Source organism: Octopus bimaculoides, chromosome 4, assembly GCF_001194135.2.
Source record: "Octopus bimaculoides isolate UCB-OBI-ISO-001 chromosome 4, ASM119413v2, whole genome shotgun sequence".
NCBI classification, from domain to species: Eukaryota; Metazoa; Mollusca; class Cephalopoda; order Octopoda; family Octopodidae; genus Octopus; species Octopus bimaculoides.
In genome coordinates, this window is record NC_068984.1 from 28,832,024 (window position 1) to 28,859,265 (window position 27,242).

The 27,242-nt window shown below is 33.0% G+C and overlaps 1 protein-coding gene across 2 annotated transcripts in view; it reads right to left on the reverse strand.

Annotated features, from left to right (window-relative positions):
• The window catches only part of LOC106882996 (lachesin), a 360,914-nt gene extending 343,789 nt beyond the window's left edge, over positions 1 to 17,125 (reverse strand). The window contains exon 1 of one of the 2 annotated variants that reach the window (XM_052966996.1): positions 17,069 to 17,125. The gene's annotated coding sequence lies outside the window, so the exon portion shown is untranslated. The remainder of the gene's footprint in view (positions 1 to 17,068) is intronic. The other variant, XM_052966994.1, reaches the window with a different exon arrangement.
• Between the last annotated feature and the right edge of the window lie 10,117 nt (positions 17,126 to 27,242).

A 27,242-nucleotide genomic window follows, 5' to 3' on the forward strand; every position in this document is an offset into this window, starting at 1 on the left:
ATATATATATATATATATATATATATATATAGATAGATAGATAGATAGATAGATAGATACGTGTGAGTGATAGGGATTGTGAATCTATGTTGGTAAATATATGCACAGAAGTAATAACACCTGTGTCCATACATGTTTGCATATATCAATCTTTTTGTGTATGCCAATATGTATGTCAATATATATATTTGGAATTATGGGTGTTCATTGTTGGTATGTACATCAGTGTGCAGGCATTGTGTGTTATGTTGATTCAGCAAATATACTTCAGCTAGAATTTGTACAGATATATTGAAATAATAAGCATAAAGATATGGAGATAAGGAAAACCTAGTAAGGAAGCCAAGAGCAAATCAGCTGGAATTCAATTCCCATCTGGTTTGCTTCATATTCTATTTCCTTATTTTCCTAGAATTTATGAATGCCTCTATATTACACATGTGAATATATTACACACATATTCACATACATGTGTGCACGTGCACACAAACACATACACACATGCAAAAGTAAGCACACATATAAATGCAAACTTATGTGTTAACTGAGAATATACATAAACACAAAGGAGTACATAGACATAAATAAAGTGTGAGAAGTAAATGGGATTCATATCCATACTATTTGGAACACCAGAGTATGTTATGATTCAGATCAGGTTGTTTCCATATAAAATATTTCATTCATAAACTTGTACATATAACGATCAGAAACCTTCATAGAAATTTCCTTTCAGCTCAAAAGTTCATAGACAAACAAGAATAAGACAATGTCTTGACAATCATTTAGAACACAGTTAATTCCTTTCTTTGATCTAACACTACTTTTTCTACTACTGTTATATATTACTGCTGCTGCTGCTACTACTACTACTTTCTGCTGTAGTGATCTTGTGATGTACATTCAAGCACCATACAGTTTTAATCGGGTAGCAAACAAAATCTGTCACTTATTTTGACACCATTGCCTGGTCCTTCAGAATCATTAGTGAGTTCACTTTGTTGCAAATATTTAGGTAAAATTTCTTGCCTGGAGTAACTCGCTCCCTTCTTTCTACCACAAGCTTTAGAGGTGCTGAAAATGTTCATGGTCAGTCTTTTAGCTTCTGGTATAATCTCAAGGTATCATCTTAAGCTATGCCAATGTATTTACGAAAGAAGTTTCTTGTCATTCTTCTCCTACCCATTAAGGGTCGTTTCTCTCTGACATAACTTTTTTTCTATGCTGCTTACATATCTGCTATGGTTCTTGAGTTCTACAGTTAACTTTTGCATAACATTGGTTGTTCAGTACCCTCCCCACTGCCACTGCCCTCTTCTTCATCACCATTGCTGGCATTGTTTTAATACCTACTTCTCCCTCAAAGCAAACATCAAACAGAATTGAGGCAACCTGTTTGCTCTTTCTTGACTCAGCAGCTAAGTTAATGTTATTATTATTATTCAAATGTGACGGAATCTAGTTACCAAGTCAAGGAATCTAGTTACCAAGTCAAGGAATCTAGTTACCAAAACCACATGTAATTTCATTTCATTTCAATTACAGCCAGACTCCCCCTACCATTGCAAAATTCTTATGTGATAAATTTAATAATAATAATATGCGATAGTTTTAACATTTAATGATAACAACAATAATTATTATTAAATACTATGGCTTTTCTTCTGAGCGCGTCTAGCTATGTGGTGCATCAAACTTAATTTGTATAAGGCCTGTGCTCAAAGTCCATTCCCAGCATCTGTCGTATATTTAAAAGACATTTTTAAATATCATTCCATTTCTTTGCTGCCATTCATAAATCAACAACTCACTTGTGCTTTCTTGAATCAACAGCTAAGTTATTCAGTTCTATATTCAAGAGATGAGGAATTATTTACATTATTTACATTTGACGGATATTTGTCCTCAACTTGTTTGTTGTTAACACAACGTTTTGGCTGATATACCCTCCAGCCTTCATCAGGTATCTTGGGGAAAAGTAGCAGAAAAGTAGGTAGATAAGGTAATTGAGGTAGTCAGAGTATGTGATAGGGTAATGAAGATGAGACTTACCATAGATAAATTAACAGTTACATTTGTCTCTACCTATGCTCCTCAGTCTGGGCTGACTGATTAGCAGAAGGACCAATTCTATGAGATCCCTTTGCAGACCACCTCAACAACAAATGACAGAAACTTTATTATTGTGGCTGGTGGCTTCAATGAAATGTTGGACAGCACTCCCATGGATTCCAGGGAGTGCTTGGAGGATATGGTTTTGAACCTAGAAATGAGGAGGGAACAAGACCGCTGGAGTTCTGTGATGCAAATGATCTCATGATCTGCAACATTAATTTAAAAAAAAAAAAAAACAGCCAGCCACCTAATCACTTATCAGTCTGGTAAACACATAAGCCAGATTGACTACTTCCTCACCAGGCAACGAGATAGATGGATGCTTAAAAATGCAAAGTCTTTCCCAGATAAAGAATGTACAACCCAATGTAGGTTACTAGTTAGTGCCTTCAGAATTAGAGTTAGAAAGACTCAGAGAAATAAACCAATTTGGAAAAGAAGTCTATGGAAGCTCAAAGACCCAGCAAACAGATAAAAATTTAGAGATTTACTAATGGAAGCTTTTGACAAAGGAAAGGAAAAGTTGGAGACATATAGATTAGAGGACAATTGGAAGTTCCAGTGTGACAATCTACTGAGGGCTACGGACAAAATCTGTGGTTGGTGTAGAGCCCCAGCTAGACCAAAGATGACATGGTAGTGGAGCAAGGAGGTTGACAGTGCTATAAAAGCAAAAAGACAGGCCAGGAAAGACTGGAAAAATGGTGGAAGCAGAGAATATTATCAGGTAGCCAAAAGGGCAGCTAGGCATCAGGTATACATAGCAAAAGGAGTAGCTGAAGGTAAGAGATTTGCAAATGTTCTACAGCATAAGGACCAAAGTCATGGATCACAGTTGGATGCCCTTCCTAACACAGTCCCCATGCTCTCTCGATCTTGCCTTTGATCTTTAGCTCTCCCTCCCTTACACATAAACATTCAGACTTATGGTCAGTTAAAATTGCACTAAAGGTTAAAACTCAGTGTGTATGTGTGCATGTGTGTGTGCATGTATGCATGTGTGTGTGCACATGCAATTATTTGTATATAAAGATGTATGTGTATATTAGTGGCAACTTTAGTTTAACGATTCACTTACACAACTATATTAAAATTTTATTTGTCTTAACTGATATTTTACATTAATTCTAATAATCATATAATATTGGAAAACATTACACAAACAAATTTTCAAAAATCAATTCATTAATAATGTATCGCTACCTAGGAAATTTAAATAATGAATACTTGTGAATCAAAACCAGTAAACTAGACCTAGATTCATATATATAAAAATTATAGCATATTCTAATTAATTATGCCATAAGATCATTGCAGCAGAAATACAAAGTATACAGGCATAGAATTCAATCTTTAACAACATTACTTTCCTTTGCAGAATAACCAATAAGCAAAACATTGACAACTTTGAATTGAGTTACTAAAATTATACCAGGGAACAGAAAAATGAATTCTTAATTTATCTTATTACTAGTATGAAATGCAAGTCATAATCAACTGGGTGAGTCTGACCCATCTTAGCTAAACACATATACTGCAGTAAAATCTAATATTGCAACATATCGGGTAAGACCCAGAAAATTCAATTGGCATTTAATTTGTTGGCCCTCACCAAAATAAAGACTAAAAAAAAAAGTACAAAAGAAAAGATGAAAGACTGAGTCAACCTCAGTGGGATTTGAAATCAGAAGTAACTAAACTCTGTATAAGATTTTGCTTGTCACTATTCCAGTTCTGCCAATCCAACATACTAAATTTACAATCAATAACTGCAAAATAAAAAGCACATATTATGCTTGTTTAACCCTTTCGTTATTAGCCCGGCTGAAACTGCCTCTGGCTCTGTAGTACAAATGTCTTGTTTTCATAAGTTTTGAATTAAAATCTTCCACCAAATCTTAGTTGCAATTTATGTTCCTAACACTAGGTTAATGATAACAAAGTTATTTTAATAAATTCTTTGTTATATTTGAGATAATTGAAAGAAATACCGAACATCTCAAAATAAATACGATAACAAAAGGGTTAAGCACATTTTCATCATTTAATGACCATGTGTCATAGTGGCCTAAGTTGGATGGTTTGACAAGATCCAGCGGGTTCAAAGACTGCATTGTTGCTCCAAATTCTGCTTTGCCATGGTTTCTGCAGGTAGGTGTCATTCCTAACACAAAACACTTTTCACTGCGTGGTTTATTTTTGGGGAACTAGTACTAGTGGATTCACCATGTAGTTTGCAAGACTGAGATTATTTTCAAATGAGGGGAGCTCCAGCAGAGGAGGCATCTTTGTGCTACGTGATGAGAGATTGAAATAAAAGAGAGAGGCCTCAAGTAGAATGGAATTTTTCTGCAGAGGGGCAACATAGATACTCACATTATAGAAGTGAGAGTGGAAGTAACCATGGTGCACCTGAATAGAGATGAAAATAGCAGTGATGGCAGGATGGATCTTCAAGGCACAAGATAAGTAGCAGAGAAGACAGAAGAATAGAGAGTATGGATAGGCAGGGGTTATGAGAGTAAAACATAGTTAGTAATGAGGAATGGACCCAGGGGTGAGTATAATGAATAAACAAGTGTTGAGAGATAAATAAATGTAGTGGGGAAGATATGGAAGAGTAGGTGACAAGTGGTGGTTCAAGGGTGGATGCAGTCAATGGTGTATAAAAGGTGGGGGTTATCAATGATACATGTGGGGTGGGGAGAATAGAAGATGGCTGGCTATGCAAAAAATGGGATGGGGTGGAATCATTAAAAGGATGAGAATAACAAGAGAATGATGAGAGAGAGAGAGAGAGAGAGAGAGGAAGAGAGAGATGATGCAGGTGTGGTGTACAAAGAAAGTAAGAGATGTATGGTAGTAGAGAAGGAGAGATAATTTGGCGGCACAGATGGGTGATCAATATAAAACAAGAGAAAGAGGACAATATTAAGAATGAAGGATAGATATTAAACGGATAGGTTTCAGTTTGTGAGAAAGATAAGTGACATCAGGGAAAAGCTGGTATAGCAAGCAGTTCTGCCCACATTTAATTACAGCAAAAGAATATTGAAGTTAGAAAGATGATAAATGGTTAGAAAGATGATGGATGCCTTGAAGAAGAAATTGGGTGAGCAGCCCAGTTATGTATATATATGTAGATATTTTGCTTCCACTTTATGAGGTCCATGGTCTTGTGATCAGCCTTTATTGTTTCATCCATATCAGCACAATCTTCTTTCTTGCACATTACATCTAATTCCTCTTATGTCCAATCTTTCAATACTTTTGTACTTCTCCATTCATGCACACTTACGTTACACAGCCAACAGATCATGCTTGCATCATTTCTTTCTAACTCCCTTACATTCAAGACTCGTCTCTAATTATTATGCAGAATTGCAGTTCTAACACAAGTTTCATACAATCTTCCCCTCACTGTAAGGGGAAAGATCTTTGTTGCTAGTAGCAGTGGAAGTTCCCAGAACTTTTTCCATTTCTTTCTTAGCCTAGCTATTATACCTTCAGAGCAACCATCTTCCCAACTAATTGAGCATTGCAGGTAAAAATAAGAGCTGTTGATTACTTCTAGTGAGCCATCCCGGCATTTAAGACAATCTATTTCCAGTGTACTCCTTGTATGTACTGCTCTAGTGCATCCATCACATATGACACTTACTTTTTCTGTTTGTCTGTCTTTGATTTCATTACACCTTTTGTGTGTCTTGGATGCAACATATAAGCTTGTACCTTATCCTTTTCTGCATGTCAAGCAAGGCCATTTCTCTGAAGATAACAGGGTCCTGCTTCCTTACTAAAAACCTTAGTCTTTGCTAAGTTTATCTTGAATCCTCTTGATTCTAGGTTTGTATCAATATATGCATAACTTACTTTTCATTAAGCAAAATGTCGATAGTAACTCAGACTTTGTTTTTAGTAAGCAAGGTATGTTAGATGAAAATATTTAATACTTATCTATAAACCACTTGATTAACATATTCTTCTCAATGTTTGGTGCGTATATAGTACCTGAACAACTACACTCTGGTATGAAATCATGAATTCATAAAAGAAAGTAGAACTAAATCAAATCAAAAATTAGATGTACTAATCTTTACAGTGTATTGTTAACTGAATACTAATCTTTAAACAGCTGGTACATGTGAATACAAATAAAGCCATTGTTATTTTGGTATTTATTGATTACATAACATCAAGGCTTGTTGTTGTCTCTTTTAGAAATCTTATAGGAAAACAAAATGCATTGCTGAATGTCATAGAAATACATTACATATAAGAATACATATGTTTGTTTGTATATGTAAAATATTATATAACAAATGCATTTCCATTTATGAAACTTGAAACTCTAAGCTAAGTGCAAAAATCAAAGCTATGTATATATTATATCTTTTGGAGAAAATGTTCTTCCTAAAATCAACAATATAACTTATAAATTTGCAGTAATGTTCATCTATGCAGTTTGACTACATCAAACAAATATGCAATTTTACTATATAAACATACAGCTATGTAAACATTATAATACTACAATTAATATCTAAACTCTTAATTCTTGAGAGGGTCATCAGTCCAATCCCTTAAGCACATAGCCAACATAAGGATTTCATCTTTGTGTTTCTTTTCATCCAACTGCTTTACATATTTTGTGATAATATCTCTAATAAGAATTGATTAACAAAAAATAACTGCAGTCAATAAATACATTAATACAAATTCAATTTAGATGTCTTGGGATATTATAAGACCAAGAGATAAATGTGTCAAAGGAATATTAGCTTGTTATCTATACAAGATCAATAAAATATGTTCTGATGCTACATAAGGTGAAGAAGATAAATATCTTTAAAGATCCTCAAAGTTCAAGTAGATTTCATATGGAAGTATCATCATAATTATCATCATCATCATCTGCAGATCATAGACTATATCACTATAAAATATTCATTTCATTTCAAGAAACCACTGATAGTCATGATGGATACATTCAGAAAAATGGAAGTAAACTTAAGACTAATGCAATTATTTATACAGAAGTCACTAAGCTGTGCCATTAGGTTAATCGTTTTGGATCACATTAACTTTATAAACACCACTGATAATAGTCTATGTGAAAATAGTAAGACCACAACAGATAAATGATAACAAAGAAACAAAGATGTAGGTTAGAAGACATTAGTGGAGTAGAAAAAAAAAAACTGTAATAGCTGAATTTGCTACAAAGTGGAGAGTTTGTTTATTCAGTCACTTAGAAAATGAAAAATATATAAGTGTTTAGTAAATAGTATAGTGAATGCAGAATGGAGTATATCAATGGTACATGTCATTCAAGGAAACTTAGATATAACAAGATCAAAAAAAGATTAGGTTAATACAGCTCGAGATTCAAATGCAAAGTAAAATGAATGCTGCAAAGTCAAAGTAACATTATTCTGGTAGGTTTAAAGTGATTCAAGTGAAGCATATCACTGTCTCTTCGACTTTGCAAAGATGCAAAACAAAGTGAATGCCAGTATGAAATGAACTTAGAAATTGTGGCATCAGAAAATCATTATGTATAAACTCAATTTTTCAACACTGTATCATATAAATATTAAACCAGAGAACAGTGTTTCTCGTTTGTTTTTAAGAGTAAATAAATGAGAAATGAATTTTGAAATTTGGGCAATAATTTGAAGTGATTTTATTCAGTGATAGATGCTGGTGAAGCATAAATTTGTTAAACAACCTAAGGAAGAAGAAAGTTGTCACATAAATTCACCATTATTATTTCACATGAGCATTTGTAAAACACAATTACTGTAGATTAAGCTCATTTGCTTCAAATATACCTCAATTACTAATATTTTGATATTTCTTCTTTTTTTCATTTGTTACTGACTTATAATCATTTCATAAAATAAAGGTATGTTATATCCCTGTATACTCACAATGCCCCCACCTCCACACAGATAGAATATATACATGTATGCATGTGTATAACGACTGTGACTGATGTGTGGGTATACCATTTGAGATTTTCATCATGAGATGTGATGTGGTGGCTGGTGTTAGACTTCCTGATGCAGCTTTTTATTTCCAATAAGAATTTATTATTTGTTTGGGGGATTTATGTTCAATACATGTGTTTGTTTGTCTTTGTTTAGTTTCTTAGTGAGATGTTGTATGAGATGCTGACATGCCAAGACTACCCACCTGATTTCTACTTGTCTTCTGAAATATACTGTTTAGATTTTCTTATTTCATTTTGTTTATAAACTGCAGTACATATATAGGGGACCCAGGTATTATTAAATTCTGAAAAACTGAAACTGTCTTTTGATGGAAGTGAGTGATCATCTCAAAAATTACACAAGCGATTTTTTTCTTTTGATCAGTGAAGTCCTAGTTTGTAGTGATAGATTTGGTAAGTATGGAGAAATATGTAGGTATGTTGATATGGGTTGTTAAGGACATAATTAAAATTGAAATATCTGTTGTGTCATCATACACACACCTGTGTGTGTGTATATATATATATATATATATATACATATATATATACATATATATATATATACACACACACACATCTGAAACCAGAATAAAACAGGAGAATTAGTTTATCTATTTATTGCCCAGGCAATTCTTATTCTAGCAGCTACGCTCTCAGAGCATCCACCTCCACTATAGACTTGGTTGTCTAGGTAGCAGAAGCTATCAACTACTTCTAGTTTTACCCCCTGCCATGTGATGGAATCTGTACATCTTTGGTGTTTATTGTCCCTGTGCATCTACCACACACAAAAACGACCTTCCCAGCTAACCTATCCTGCTCTTGGATATACACTCTGTAAGTTATTCAAATGAATATAATCCCCCTCCTCCCCAAAATAACAGATACTTAATTATGTCTAATACTTAATTGGAATTTGGATATACATGGATTGACATGGAGCTCTAAGCACTGGTTAATGATTATGCTTTCTCATTTGAAATAACAAATCTTATATACACATATATGTATATAAATGTATATGTATACACGTATACACAATATATATTATCATCACCATCATCATCATGTTTTAATGTCCACTGTTCTACACTTGCATGGCTCAGATGAAATTTGTTAAGGTAGATTTTCCAAGTTCGGATGCTCTTCCTTTACCAACTCTCACCTGTTTCCAAGCAATGTAGTCCATCGAAACAACAGACAGGGCAGGCATAGTTATGCAGTAAGCTGAAATGAAAAACACTCTTTGAATGAGCTCACGCAATATGTCAAGACATGTCAAGAAGCTTGGACATGCTATCTGCTTTTGATTGTAAGGAAAAGACACCACCAATATTGTTGTTTACAATCAGAAAAACACACGTGAAAATGAGTGGAAATACACAGCGAAATTTGTCAAGGTAGATCTTCTAAAGTCAGATGTTCTTTCTTTACCAACTCTCACCAGTTTCTATGCATATACACATCACCATCATCATTTGAATGTTAATCTTTTCCCATTTGCATGGGTTACATGAAATTTTTTAATGCAGATTTCCCATTGCCTACTCTCACCTGTTTCCATACAAGGTAATATTTCTCCATGTACAGACATGTATGTATATATGGAAGAGTAGAAATGAATGACACTGCTTATACAACATTGAAGCTCCTTTACAATCACCACACAATATCAAGACAGTGAGTCACAAACTGACACTTACAACCTCCATACATAACCATACATATACAAGGCTTTTTTTTTTTCAGTTTCTATCTATCAAATTCACTCACAAGGCTTTTCATTCAGGCCAAGGCTATAGCAGCAGGCACTTGAACAAGGAATGATACAGTGGGATTGAACAAAGTACCAAGTTCACACAGCCATGCCTTTAGATATACTGCAAACTTTTACAGCCTCTCTTTACTAATTTCATTGAAAGTGTATTGGCTGACTTACAGCACTAGTACAGAATGCCAGCTGACAACATTTATGCAATGGGAAGGCACCCCTTATCATGTTTCTGAAACAAACTTCTTTACCATACAAAGTATTGAGGTTGGGTGGACAAATGAATGGACAGACAGATAAATAAACACTCAGATAAAAGTTGGGTAGATAGACAGTGCAATAGAAAGATAAAAATTTTAGTGTATGAAGATATAAAATTTATCAAGTAAAATTACTGAGTTTATTATACAAACAATGATAGAAGCAGCATTATAATCTGGTTTACATGTAAAATGTGACCCTGGGCACATTTCTCTTGTCATTATCAATAATGTGTGTGTGTGCGTGTGCGTGTGTGCGTGTGTGTGTGTGTGTGTGTGGAGCTTGTGATCACCAACTCACACATATTTCTTACACAACTATGCATTTATATTCTTCACATGAGTTAAAATCTTTCTTCTGCTCTCTCCCTCTCTCTTTGTCTTTACCCTTCTTTCTCTTACAATGTTTGGTCGTCTTTCTCTCTGCTTCATTGTCTTTCTGATCTTCCCTCTTTTCCTCCTCTTCCAAGCCTTGCAATCTTTCCCTATCTACCTATCTATTTATCTAACTCTGTCTTTCTCTCAATTTCTCTAATTCCCTACTCCACCCACTTCCTTTCTCAAAATGTAATTCTTCCTCATTTCCCATTTCTTGTCTGTTTTCATCTTTTTGAACTGGGTTTTCTTCTAGAGCACATTATTTTCTGTATCACTATCCACTATCTCACTTCCTTTTCTGTTCAATGGCTATTGTTTGAACAACTATGCAATTTCTTACTTTTTGGATGGATGAATGGATGGATGGATGGATGGATGTGTGGATAGATGGATGAATAAACAGAGAAACAAATAAAAAAAGTCATAGAGACGCTAAATAGGAGAAGATGTAAAAGTCAGAGTGAAATAGCATCAATATTTTACTGGAAGAAGAATAAAGTATAATAATAGGTCTGCTCTGTACACTACAAGAAGACAGCGCATGAGAAATTTTCCAACATTACAGTGAATATTGAAACCTAAAATCAATACCAACATCCTAATTACAGATGTGTCAAGGGAAATATTAAAAAAAAAATACAAAATTCAACAGCAAAAATAAAGACAACTTTACAATTTAAATAGGTAAATATAGAGTATTATGCAGTTAAACTACTTATTTTTAGTTTTATTTCATCATTGCAACGTAAGTGTGTGAGGTAGTTTATTTGGGAAACTTACTGAACTATAAATTGGTTTGCTAAAGTATCTTTAATACATGTGGATAGACGAGAAGATATAGTTGGTGAGACAATACAGGTGAACTGAAAGATAAATCTAAAAGAGATGAAGAGGAATATAACAGATAAAGATAGAAGCTGTGCACATGCACGTGCATGTGCACACATACATATTCAAATGCTACTGTTAGTCAACAAATGACAAATACTCAATACATGTTACAGAGTATATTGTTTCTTTAGCCTGAAGCCCTTTGCAGGTAATTCAAGTTTCTTACAACTACAATCTTCAGGTAAGAATCATCATCATCATCATTTAATGTCAGTTTGCCACACTGGCATGTGGTCGATAGTTTGGCAGGAGATGGTAAATCACAAGACTGTGCCAAGTTTTACTGTTTGCTTTCAGCATGGTTTCTGAGGCTAAAAGCCCGTTCTAATGTCAACCATGTTACAGAGTGTACTAATTGCTTTTTATGTAGCACCTGCAACTTTGATGTCAACAAGTAATTTGCAAGACAACACTCCTCAACTGAGGTGGCTTTGTGCTAGGTGATGAGGGTCTAGAAAATGAATAGAGGAACAAAAATAGGTGTCTTGCAGTAAAAGAGATACATGGCTACTGAAAATGGAGAGAGAGAAGACGGTGATGGGGAGGGTACACTCAAGTTACAAAAAAGGTGTGTATTAGTGGAACCAAGGATTGGTTAGTGTGAGTGGGTGGGTAAGTTCACAAGATTGTGGAAGAGAAATGGGAGTTGGGAGGGAAGGAAGGAATGTAGTGAGTGGACATAAATAGGTGTTTGTGTTAGGAGGGTATATTGTGAAGAAGAGACAAAGCAGGGAGGTTTGTGAAGGTGTGAAAAAAAACAGAGAGATAGAGGGAAGAGGAATATAGTGAATGATGAATCTGAGTGGAGGAATAAGGGCGGTGTTAGGAAGCTGGGTTGTGGGGGGAAAGGTTTGTCAAGGATAGATTTTGTGCAGGGGCCTGGACATAAATGACATATCTTTATGGCTTCAATTTTCTTAGCTGAATGGGTCTTCTCAAGCAAATTGCCAAACATAGCAGTCCATTATCAACTTGTCAAACATCAAAAGTGATTTCAAATACGTTGATTGCAATTTTTATTGGCTGCATTTTTTTAATGTTGTTTTAATACATCATTGTTTGTAGTTGTGATTTCATTTGCCAATTCATTGGTAGTTGTTGTCACCAGTCAGCTTCACACTTGTATATTAATTTTAATGTTTCTGTCAAAGCATTTTGAGGATTTAAGGAAAAATAATATAAAAATATAAAGTGAGCAATAATAAACAGCCACCCTTATGCAGATGTTTCTGAATCATGCTCCCTGTAGACAACAGAGGAATATTATATAATTATCAATAAAAGTTATGCTTATTCAAAGAAACAATGAGGTTATATCATATTGCTGACACAAGAATAAATTCACTTTAAGAAATGATTTTAAATGCAAACAGGGTAAACACCAGAGGATGCAAAACTGAAGAAATAGTTGTGGAGACACAACACTGCCAACACCATTGAAATAACAAAATAATCCAAAAGAAAGAATGATATTTAGAGACATCAAATTTATAACAAGCATATTCTAAAACATCTTTAAAAACTTCAAACCTAATTAACAGTTTCAGAGAGAGAATAAGAACTTTTACCAAAGCAGTATATTAATGATACAATCAGTAGGAAGATACAAAACAACTACTGAACCAACCAATGGATAAGTAATAAATAGATTTAAAAGGTTTAGGAAAATACAATGCAATTATGTAATATAAATGTTGAGAAAGAAAGAAAACTGAATGAGCCAATGGTAAACAATATAATAACTTCAGAACACCTGGGTATGAAAAACAATATAGAGATAAACAAGGGTGACACTGATCAATGACAAATACAACCCAATGAACCTGAATGAAAGGACAACACCCTTTAAGAACCCCATAAGAAAGCAAAATTAGAAAAAAGTAAATGAATATGATAGGTTCAGGCAAAAGAATGAACTACCGGTAGAGAATTATGAAAAGATCCAGAATATATACAAAAGGATTAAGGATATGTCAGCTTTGTACAATGGAGAAGCAGATATATTGGATAAGTTGAAGAACGTTGGCAACTGTTTTTTTTATTACTTTCCCACAGGTTGTCATATATGAGCCAATCAACTGGAAAATCTTACTTACACCAGCATAATACTTGCCTAAGACAACCCTTACCCACGTGTATACTGAGCATTCTCCACTAGAAATAAATACACACATAACACACATTGAAGATACACTCAGAATGATTTTAACATTTCCAAATCAGTCATCACAAAAATGAAGAATGACAAAAAAATAGAAAAAGGGAGAGAAACAACAAATTCTCTACTTGACAGACATAAGTACAAAAGCAATATAAACATGGCAATTCCTAGAAATTTACATGAAAAATTTAATAATTATAACTCAACTGAGAAATAGGCAAATTATTCCCTGCTACCACTATTTCTTCCTATTTGTTATCCTTCCATGTTTTTTTTCACAAGTATATATACTTGTTGTACCCATCAAAATAGAAAGAGGTAAGTCTACATTTCAGATGAAGTGCGGATAGGCACACAGCCATGAAACTTAAGTTGTGTGTTTGTGCACACACATGTGCATGTGTGTACATATAATACACACAAACATTGGATTAGTTAAGTTTCAAATATCAAAGTAGGGAGCACTCAATATAATGAGTATTATTTTTTTACAATTATAGAACACTTGTCAATCCATGTTAACATTTGTTTCAAAACTATTTGTATGCTAAAGTATATATCTAAAGACAATGACTCACTCTCACCATCAAGGTGTTTTGTCAATGTTCCTGTGAAAACACACATATGTGAAGAGAAATACCCAACTTAGAGCATTCTTGAAATTGATAATAACATTGATTTACAAGAGTTCCATAATTATTACAGATATACATACAAATATATATATATATATATAGAGAGAGAGAGAGAGAAATGCACATACTCACCATATAAATACAGAGACACACTAATACTTGTATACATAAATACAATTATCTATGGATGCACACACCTAACTATATAAATATATACATACACTCACACACATATACATATACACATGTATGCAAGTATATGTAGATGTGTATATGTACACACACACTCATACAAGCCCATGTATATATGCTTTTACTGATTCAGTTATTGGACTACAGCCATAAACACATACTGATTGGTTGATTAAGCAATTGATGTCAGTGATTATATACTATAAATATGACAAGTTTGTTAGTATATTACCGTTATTTAATTAAACGTCTGTGTCCATTTAAAGAATTATTCAGGACAGGAGTAATCTATATTTTGCCAGGTCAATTCATTAAAAAGAGAATGCAATTTTAACAAAATGGGGTAATATATTCTTCTATAGGATTACCGCACAGACTTAAGACCAAATAAATTCTTACACTCTCTTTGTCTCTCACAGACAGTAAAATTGAATAATTAAGACCAGAGAATCATAAATATGGAAACTACTTCAAAAGAGAGTTTTCAAAGACATATGCTTTGGGTAACATAATATTTTCTGGAAATATCCTCACACAGATGTAATAAACTGAGATTTTCTTAAAAGAATTATTAACTTGACAAAATGAAAAGATTTGACAAGAGAAATTACACTTTGTTTTTGGTTGTGTGAGTGAATTATTCAAAAGATATATATTTTTATATACATGAGAAGTTATGTTTAAACTGAAGAAGAGTGTACTTTAATTTTGGTTTTACTGGGGGAATATTACACTCTGTATCAAAGTCTGAAAGCTGTTAAATTTGCTCTTCTAAGGTTTGTGGCCAATTTGTAATAAAGCCATGTATCATAATACAAAATATTTATGCACAACACAGGATAAATCAGAATTACTACAGTAATTTTAGAAATCGTAAGCCTTATAGCATATCAATAAGTACATGAACATACTCATTCTATACTATTGAAATATGAAAAAAAAACAAAAAAAAAACACAAAAAAACTAAAGTGGATTTCCAAATGCACAATACAGCATAAATCAAAAGAATTTTTTTAATATTATATAAAAAATAAGCTTCATTGTTTGTTAAATCAGAATAAAAATATAAGCACATTCGTTTGATACTATTAGCATGGAAAAAAAAATGAAGTTTCCTAACAGACTATTTCACAATTTGTTGATCTTTCCTCAGAGGATGTACCCATCTTTTCCCAATCAAATGGAATAATTAAGATTGGTGAGTCTTAAATATTGAAACCACTTAAAAATAAAAGCTTTCTATTCCTATAAACACAGTTTTGAGAGATAAATATTTTGGCCAATATAATACTTGTCTATAGTTAAATACACTAAACGTAAGAATGTGAAATTTTCAAAAAATATTTACCAAGTTTATGAAAGCAGAAAAGTTAACTGTTGAAACTGAAGTGGGTTGTCTGTCTAGAGAATTATTCAAATAAAGATATATATTCCTCCAATATGTAAATATTTGACATACAAGAAGGGTATGATTTAACTTTGGTTTTGCTGAAGAAGTATCAGACTCAACATCAAAATCTAGAAGTTTTATCTGCATTTCAAGAACTCATGTCCAATAGTGATTATGATCATGTAGCATAGTATGAAATATTTATGCCCAACACAATATAAATCAGAACTGGGGTAATTTTAGATATTATAAAACCTATTCACTCAACAGTACTGAAATGGGGAAAATGAGGGGAGTCTTTTGCCAAAATATTTCATTGTTTGTTGACCACTCCTCAGAAAACATACCTATTTTCCTTCCTCAACGACAAGCAAGAAATAACTGCTTTTAAGTAGTTACAAATTGCTGTAGTACATTAGTGCATAGCTTAATTTGCACACTTGTGTTTTTGACAGCTCATCATTAATGTGTTTACATTCATTTTCTTACTTAACTTACAGTGAGACTTTGAAATATTAAAATTTACTTCAATTCTTCTGATTATGTTGTGCTGTGCATAAATAGCTAATGACAAACTACAAAAAAAAAAAAAATACACAAAAGTGCAAATTGCACTATCCAGTCATGTTCTCACCTAATAAATGACTACTTTATAAGCAGCTGATCTATACAACTTAAGAGTTGACTTTAAGCTTAACCACAACTGAACAGAACTACCATACTTAAAATATGTGAAAGTTTTAAAATAATGTTGGATATTCTAAAAACTATTAATTCAAGCTGTCTAAAATTCAAGCTGGAAAATGTTACATAAAAATAACACAATGAGTAGCTCATTCATTATATCACCCATTAGAGTTAATATCAGTATATTCATCACAGAACACATCTCCAAAGTGAAATATGTATCTTAAAATATTATGGACTGATCATTGCTATTATGGAAATAGTTATCAAACTTTACTTTGCTTTTGTATCTGGTTTGCAAGCTTCTTTATGTGAATATGTGTGTTGAAACAATTTTTTTGTGGTTAGAAAGAGTCATTATGCCAATATTATTAACACATGCACTGGTTCAAGGACAAATAGTAAAGGAGCAGAATTGAACCAGTGTGTGTGTTAACAATATTGCATAATGACTCTCTTGAGACAACAAATTTATCAGAATTTATACTGAGGATATGGTTTCAGTTTCAGGCTTTACACTTATATTGTTGCTTAGTCAATTCTTAGCAGAAAATTTAATATGGAAATAATTGCAAAAATATATCCTTACCATTAAAGCTATCAGAAATCACAAATCCGTCTGTAAAAGACAAAAATAAATATCGTTAAAAACATTATCTATGTTACATTACATATTAATTTTAAAACAAGTAGTAAGAATAATTTTTTTCTTAATTTTTATGGGTTGGGAAGGCAGGCATCATTGCCTCTCTTCTGTTGTTATTTTCTAGTTTGTATCAGTTTTTTATTTTCATTTCTTCAATAAACTAAGTCTTGCATTATTGTGCATGATGGATTGTTATCTCCCCCCGCTTTTTTTTTTTAGACAGCAAAGAACTGGTATGTTAGCATTAAAGTAGGATAGGTAGATGTTAAATAACTTTAACAAATTTGAGCAAGTCAAACTTACATAAGTAAGATATAAGTAGTAGTGAACCCAAAACATATGATTATATAATTTAAGCCTATCTGGTCTAGCACCAACAGGAATGTGATTGTTGTTAGATCACAAATCATTCAAGCAATCAGAAAGACCAACGAGATCCAAATAGTGACAAACCTATCATTGATGCAAAAAGCAGTAAATTTTTATCCTTTCACCCGCATGATTTTCACTAATAAAAGAAAAAGCTCAGATTTTTTGGCGTGGAATCAAGTACCCTGATCTCCTAATATGCTGCAAACTCCTTATTTTTGTTCAAAAAAGGGGGAGGGGCCCCCATATCCAGGAATCATTGGGATCTTTTTTTTTCCCCTTTGGCTGAATTCCAGTGACCTCCTAATATGCTACAAAACTCCTTTGGGGAATCTGGAAAATGAAGTGGGGTGGGCAAGAAAGGCCCCATCATCGCAAATACTGTGTGAAACTAAAGAGAAAAGAAATAGACAAAGTAAAATCCCAACAATGGCTGAGAAGCTCAGGACTCAAAGCAGAGACTGAAGGATTTTTAATTGCAGCATGAGATCAAAACCTTACCACCAGAAATTACCAAAAACATGTACTGAAAAGAAATATGAGTAACTGCAGAATATGTGCAGACGGAGAAGAAACAGTAAATCACATTGTCTCTAGCTGCCTAGTCCTGGCTAAGAAGGGATATATTCACAGACATGACATAGTTGGGACCCATATACGTGGGAAGGTATGCCAACACTATGGAAAAAACCACAGAAAAACGATGGTAAAGGCACATGCCAGAAAAAGTCACAGAAAATGAGAAAGCAACCATACTCTGGGATATGCCAATACACATAGATAGAGAAATTAAGGCTAATATGCTAGACATAGTTATCAGAGATCATCAAGCAAAAAAAAAAATGTTTTCTAATCGAAGTATCAATACCAACAGATGACAATGTTTCTCTAAAAGAAATGGGCAAACTTTCAAAATACAAAGATCTGGAAATAGAGGTAACTTGAATGTCGAGTCTAAAAAACATAAACAATTCTTATCATAGTAGGTGCATTAGGTATGATAAAAAAATATATTCAAATACATAGTAAAAACACCAGGATTAACGAGTATACATGACATACAGAAAATAGCACTACTAGGCACTGCACACATCCTACATAACACACTTTCAATACAGTAAAAATAAGAGCATTACAACAAACCACAGCACATACCCATGTCACACAGAGCTGCGCTCAATAGTGCAGTGAAAGCACACAATAAAAATAAGAATACTGAATGATAATAATAATAAACAGCTAAATACAGTAGATGCAAGAATCAATATATATGAAATAGGGACAATCTCTGTTAAAAGGAAATGTTACTAGCCTTCATTTATGTCCTGAACCTATTGAAAGGATGGCAAGTTTTTATTATCTATTTTAATAGTATATAAACAGTTACAGATCAAAGGAAGCATAGTTATTTCACAGGTTCTTTTACGGTAAAACAAATATTTTCATACAGCTAAATCAGTATGTTGCATGGCAGTACATGTCATGATATTCCTTTCTAAACAAATATTTGGAATCATCTAATTGACTATTCATTTGTTTTCATCTGGGGATTTATTTAAGGTTACTGCTTCAGCTAAGTGTTGTTCATGAAGGGCATAACAAGAATAAAAAGAAGCCATACACCAATTACAATATCATGCCCTAATACACTTTCACACTCAAGGGACAGATTTCCTAAGTAAATATAAGAAAAGGATATTAAATGAAAAAGAACAAGACATTACAAATATTCTATGAAGAGGGAAAATAAAACATCAATCCAAGAAGGAATATTTCCCCAAATATATTTTATATTTAGAAAGTATTTGTGTGTTATTTTTTCAATGCATATTTTTACTGATACAGAAGAAAATAATTCATCCATTTTATAAGAATAATAGATATAGATATAAATTTCTTTTCCAAACGTAATATAGTTGTATTGCCTAAAAACATGTCAGACCATTTGTGTTAACCACATACAACCTTTGCAGATTATATTAAATCTTCTAAATTTACAGCAAGGTTGAAGCGTAACACTTCAAATCTCAATCATTTATTAAATAGTTTTCTTTAAACAAGGTTAGTGCTAAGATCAGCTTTAAACAAGGTTACAGCTAAGATCAGCCACTCCTTTCTTCACCTGATGGATTGTCACTAAAATATCACAGCTTCACTGTGATCTTATCAGAAATAAAAGCAGAGAAAGTGTGTTGAAATGCTTTTGTATAATAAATTATGCAATAAGTGCTATTATACATGACACTATTTTTATATTTTGTTGACAGTCTCAGAATGAAAAATAAAATGGAAAAAACCCCCCAGAACTTATGTGATTCCAGATCATTTTTATAAGCATTTCTCACAAAAGCTAAGATCATTTTCCTTTTAGATCTGACATTCGCGATGTAAAAGGTAAGCTATATTAACTTTGAATCTGAAACTGAAAGAAACATTTCAAAATGTTCAATACAAAAATAGAATATCGATTTCTTACATTACCACAAAGGTATGAGAAGAGTATATTTATTTCACTCAACTTCATGATATTATTGGCACTTATATGATTCATCCAAGAAAGATAAAATTCAAAGCTGATCCAGCCATATTTGATCACAGGTTTAATGTAAGGTGAAGGTAAAATTTTTCAAGGCATTCTATCCACATAACACCTTTACTTTTGACAAGTCATTACTCTAAGTAAAATAGAAAATTAAAGATACGCACGTTTTGTTTTTAGCACTAAAATATGTCTATTCAGAAAGTTGCCATTTATCACAAATCATTTGTATATATATCTTTGTGATAATATATATTTAAGTGAGATACAAACATTATCCATGTCATTTAGATAATAATAATAATAATAATAATAATAATAATAATAATAATAATAATAATAATAATAATTAGAAGAAGAAGAAGAAGAAGAAGAAGAAGAAGAAGAAAAAGAAGAATCCTTACTATAGGTACAAGGCCTGGATTTTAGGGAAGGGGAGCAAGTCAATTACATCGACCCCAGTGCTTAAAAGGTAGTTATTTTACTGACCCCAAAAGGATGAAAGGCAAAGTTGGCTACAACGAAATTTGAATGTAAAACATGAAGATAGACAAAAGACACAGCTAAGCATTATGTCTGACATACCAACAATTCTGCCAACTCACTGACATAATAATAATAATAATAATAATAATAATAATATTTCCAAGTAGCAATTCAAATTTTCTCATCAATACATACATATATGCGTGTGTGTGTGTATTTATATATATATATATATATATATATATATATTTATATATATATATGATGGACTCTCCCATTAAAGATGATGTATGAACATTCAGCTTTTTACAAACAATCTGCACAAATGATTTGTTTATAGGCTCACTCTCTCCATCAAATTGACCTTCTCTGAACAGGTGCATGGTGTACCACACATCAGGTGCCAAAGTGATCGCAGAGCAATGTCAGATGAAGTGTTTTGCTCAAGAACACAATGTGCCACCTGGTCTAGGAATTGAAATCACAATTGCTAGATCATGAGTGCAACTCCCTAACCACTAAGTCATGCACCTCACTATATATATATATATATATACTGTACAGAGACCTGCAAGAGTATTTTGATTACTAGCTTAAAGAAACTAGTCCTGTATCAAAAAGCTTAAAATCTTAATTCAATAAATATAGGTCAATATAACAAGTATTAGACTGAAAAATGCTTTGGGGTCTAGATGATCATAGTCTAATGAGTGAAACTTGTAAAATATATGTACTGCATTCTTCATCAGTCTCAACAATCAGCATCGTGTTGTTCAACCAACCAAATTTCTACTCATGAATTTAATATGGAAGTGACTGAGAAATCCACTGAAATGTGTAAATTTCATACAGTTCTTAGACTGAGTGAGTGTGGCACAAAGTGTCAAAGCTGAACCATCTAGTTACTTGTAGACTGCACAGGAAAAAAAATAAAGAGGAAAAAGGTGAAGGACTGATGTAACATGGCCTCAATGAAGTTGTGGTCAATGTTAAAAAAATGCCAAGAGACAGAACAATTGTCACAGAGTATATCTCTTCAGTACATACACTCATAATGAAAACAACCAACAAATTATCTCATTCTTTACATACATTTTCGTAACACCTTAGTGGTAGCAATTGCTTGTTTAGTTATGTAAAGATATTGAAAACTGCCAATAAGTAATTATTGAAAACTGCCAATAAGTAATTACTCGGACTATGACAACCTAACCAACCTACACTCACAAATGTAAAAAATGATAAATGAAATAATTAAATCAATTGTTACTTAATAACTGTGTGTGTATGTGTGTGTGTGTGTGTGTGTGCGCGCACATGCACGCATCATGCTTCCTTATAGTGAGCATCAACCAAAGTCAGCTCCCTGCAGTGGGACTGAACCTGAAACCATATGGTTGGGAAGCAAACTTAATAATATACCATATATAATTTTAAAGGAACGATTTTTAAAAAAAAATTTGGTACAAAGTTAGCAATTTTGAGGGGTGGGAGCAAGTCAATTACATCGACCCAGTACATAACTGGTACTTATTTTATAGGCTCTGAAAGGATGAAAGAAAAAGTCAACCTCAGGGAAATACTTCTAATTCATTATGATCTGAGTCCAAAGCATTCTTTCTGACACCAACAATTCTTCCAGATTGCAACTTTAAGGAACTAATTGTAGTTAACAGGAGTTTTTTCATGTTCCAGATTGTGGCTCATCTAACAAGGAAGCCACTATTTCTGAGCGCTTTCCTATTATCAGACATAGTATGAATAACAACAACTATTAAATATCCAATTAAAAATTACATATGTTACTTAGTATAGTTGTCCTTCCATATGCCATTTCTTATTCCTTTTTAGAAGAGATATGACAAGTATATTTTATATTTCTCTCCAGAGTATCATTCACTTTGCTTTTCTCTTTTTTACCAAATCCTATATTTCTAAAAACAAAAATAAATATAAAATTGAAGTTCTGAATGACTGACTTAGCAACAAGAAGGCACATACACATGCAGAGCATTACTTTCCTCCAATGAACATTCAGCTGAAAGTAATCAAATATGAATAAGTTTTATTGATTTTCAAGTTATTTTCCTTCCATTGTCAAGTTAAATTCAAATCACTGTTCTGTTGAGCATCTCTACAGCTATGGAGGTAACTGGCACTTTATATATTAGTTTTTAATTCCACAAGCTCAAATCTATTGTTGAATGGAAATAATAAAAGAAAATATTTTGTGCATGCGCATACACACACTCTCGCTGACACATATGCACATATCTACACACACATACACACACATACATGTGTGTGTGTGTGCGTGTGTGCGTGTATGCACGTGTGTGTGTGTTGAGACATTTCAATTTTAGTAATAATATCCAAAAGCAATTATCTTTAAGCAGACAGTTTTCAGCAGTTTCCATCTCTTGCATAGAAGCTACAAACTTATGTTTTCATTTTCATTGATATCTTAATAAAGTATGCATACATTTATACATGTATGAAATAAACATATCCTACTAGCCAATATTGTTGGTTAAAATAATACTACTTTTGTTCTGCTAATACATAAGGCATCTGATATTTTTTAACTCATAAAGGATGAATCCTATCCTTGCGTACACACATGCTATATGTATATATATATATGAATATATGTATATATATGTATATATGTATATATGTATATATGTATATATATGTATATATATATATGAAAGTAGCCGAGTATCTGCTGCTACAGAAATCATTTTCTTCTTTGTCCCTCACTTTTTTTTTTTCTTTTTTCACCGCTATCACTCCACACAATATTTTAGAAAAGAAATCTTCTGAAAAGATAATCACTGCCAGGATAATATAATACTGAAAAAAAAAAAAACACAATTTAGTATAAATCTATCTATAGAGAAAATATGAGAGATGAATATTATTTGGATAAAAATACAAATAACAAACATTGATACCAAATGATGAAGAAAATTTTCTGAAATTATTCTCCACAAGTATCAATTCTACAAAACTGTTCATAATTCCACAAAACATTGCATAATATAGTTTACAAAGTGAAATCAAGAAAATAAGATCATCTTCGTAGCATAATTGCTATATTTTTTTTTATCCATATAGTTGGTTTTTAGCATAATAAGTAAAAGTTCCTTTAATGTTTCTGAGTAATTTAGTAAAAAGAAAGTAATTCTAAAATATTAGCAAGCTTATTTCAATATGACAGTCTTAAATTAAGTTTCCAGATTTATGATAGGCAAATGTTAATCAATTTCTCAGTCTTGACATTAGGTTTAAGTCTTGAATGAAAATGTGATAATACAATTTGAATTATTTTTGTTCTAAGCATTGTAAAACTAAGTGCAAGTACAATATATCTTTACATATAATACTTGCACTTACTTTTTACATTCTAATATTGCACATGGCTTTAAAATAATCAGGATATAATACTCTTGTACATTGACATGCAAATCTATCATCAAAACTGCCCATCTATGAACACTATCCATCATATATCTCTTCAATCAGCAGTTCTTTTCTGAAGCTAGCACTACCAAAGAATTCTCTGACAAACATCCTATATATTCTGGCGAGCTCCAAGATTTGGTTCTCTCTGTAACACTCTTTTGTTTTATGGAAATATGACTTAATGCCAACAATGTCCACTCTTAAGTAGATAATGCCGTATTTAAAACATCACTAATTTTCAACACCTAAGCATCACCCATGTACAATATAGACACACCAAATCTACACCAATTTCATGGATAGTGACCTCAGAAACATCCTCCATTTAAGTATACTAGGCTTATATGCTTTAACAGTAGTAAAAAAGAAAAAAACACAAGTACCACACATTTGAAGAAAACTTCACAGCACTTCCCCCTCCTGAAATATGATCAACATGCTAATTAAGCCATCATAATTGCTCCAAATGTTAGGGCCTCACAATCACCAAGAATCTCATCTGAGGAATAAACATTTTTAACAGAGTAAATACCTGAGTCTCAACGACTAGCCTTTTCCTTGAGAGCCCCCAAAATACTCCAGCCTTTATTAACTACTGACTATTTATAGAAAGCTCAATCGAGACACACAACTAAGAGCTGATACCACATCTGGAAGAGTGTGGCACCTATACACAAGGACAACCTCGACTGTATCCAAACTGGTTAGCATAAATTCACTCAGACATCTTAGACATGTTGTCACCTCTCTCTCTCTCTCTTTGTCTGGCTTTTGTACCACTTCTACAAAGGCCTCTGCTCCTCAGAACAAGTTGGTTTCATGGCGTTTTCACTCAGTACTTTGACTCACTTATCCTCTGTTGAGTTTAAATTCCTTTCCAAGATATCAATCTCCAAGAATTTCCTTTCTTTGCACATGTTTTTCTGCAGTCATCAACTTGCAACACTTTAAGTGGAACATCCACAGCATCAATCTCACTGGTGCAAATGCCATGGGTACTACACTTTCCTACATCTCTAGCCAGTAACAAAAACAAAAGAAACATAAAAACCTCCAAAACTATTACCAGAACGACCACTAACAACAATCACAGCAACAACAAGCCAATGAGTGCGACTTTAGGGCAGGGGTGTCAAACATACGGCTCACAGACCAGAACCAGCCTACAAGATGACTTTGAAAAGTGCAAAAATTATATTATGTATTTACTTATTTGTCATTGTGAATGTTGACTGTTTGAGTATGACTGATGATAGAGTCGATGATTCAAGTTCTAATAGAAAAACTCCCTTCAATTATTTAAAGATTTGTTTAAATATTGTATTGAAATAAAATATTTTTTAAAAAATTAATTCAATGACTAACAATGTTTTCATTTTTTAGGTCAACATTTCGCTCTGTTTTACCTTACCCAAAATGTCTTTGTTAAAAAGGAGACAAGTGAATACAGTGTAGATTATTTCAAGAAAAGTGCTCTATTTCCTATTTATTCATGGAGGTGAGGGGAAACCTATGTGTTAGGTGTTTTCGCAGCAGGGTTCTGCGCTCAAGGAATATAACATTCGGTGCCACTATGAGACTCATCATGCCAACACATACAATAACTTGCAAGGACAAATGAGAAGAGAGAAGGTAAATAAATTTATTTAGCAGATCTGAAGAAACAACAGTCTGCTTTAACCCAAAGTCGAGATATAAGTCAGGCAGCAGTAAAAGCTAGCTAGCTTGTTACTAGAGAAACAGCATTAGCATTAAAACTGTACTGTGAGGGTGAGTTCGTGAAAACATACATAATGAAGGTTGCAGAAATTGTATAAGTGACAGACTTTTGCCAACATTAGCCTGATGATAGGATTTCGGGTCTTTCTGCAGATTTGGATAGGCAAGTCATTTATTGCATTTTCAGTTGCAATTAATGAGAGCATGAACAGTAGAAATGTTGTGCAACAGGCCATATTCATTCATGGAGTAGACGATATTTTGACCATCACCAAGGAGTTCTTGGAGTTGGTTCCTATGATGGACATCACAATAGCAAATGATATTTTCATCTTTCTCATTGGAGTGCTGGACAGGGTCAGAGTGGACTGGGCCTGTGCCGTCAGTGTGGCTACAGATGGTGCTCCATCAATGATTGAGAAAAAAGCAGGTGTTGTGATGCAGTTGAAAGAGAGAGTAAAGACTGTAAATGGAGGATGCAATTTTTGGATATTCCACTGTGTTTTGCACCACAAAGCATTGTGTTGCAAGCTGTTCAAAATGGACCACGTCATGGAAGTTTTTGTCTGAACTGTTAATTTCATTCAAAGTAGAGGTCTGAATCACTGACAGTTTGACCATCTTCTCAATGATATAGGCTGCTACTCAGGATTTGACGCCTGATATTGATGTGCTTGTGAAGGAGAACAGATGCCAAGTTTCAGGAAGATATTGAAAATAAATGATAAAAAATAAAAGTGTTTTTTAAATGATTTTCAAAGTGTTTTTTTTTTTAGCTTATAAATTGTATACATTTACAAGACAGTGTGATAACTCGGTCTTCTTTAACAGTTCCCACTTTCACTTGTTCAAAGTTTTGCAAAAAAGAATTGTTCATTTTCAGAATGTACTTTTTTTACACTAAAACAAAAGGAAAATTTTGAAATTGCTACTTATAGGTTCTTATGCCATGATTTTACTGATCTGCCCCGCTTGACAACTCAGCTTTAGGGTGTCACTCATCTTGCTGGAAACACTAAATAATCCTCAGATCACACCCTTCTGATTCAAACCGGGGAAGCCATTTAGATAATGTAGTTTGTCTGGGACACAAACTACATAAAATAATGTTTGGAATGGTCACAGCTGGAGTGCCACTGATCATAACTCCACACAATCACAGTTGATCCGTGGGTAAATAAAACAAGACCAATGTTATAAATATTCAAGTGCAATACAATATTTATATTACTCTTGGCATAAAATATTTAACTCTTCAATGTAAACTATTTTAGTTTTAGGTAGCAATTAAAAGTATTGAGTATGAAGCTCAATTGTTATTTGACAACATTCCTTTTTAAAATGTTAACTAAATGTGATGGCTATATAAATCTTCCTTGGTAGAATTAAAAGTGAAAAGTCAGTAAGATATTTCATACATTTGTCATAAGAGCAGTCAATACAATGAAGATATTTTTTCCATCCGTCACTTTTTCTTAAGTGACAGGTTTGTTCTTACTCTGAAACCTATGAAAATCCTCCTGTTTATGACATCAA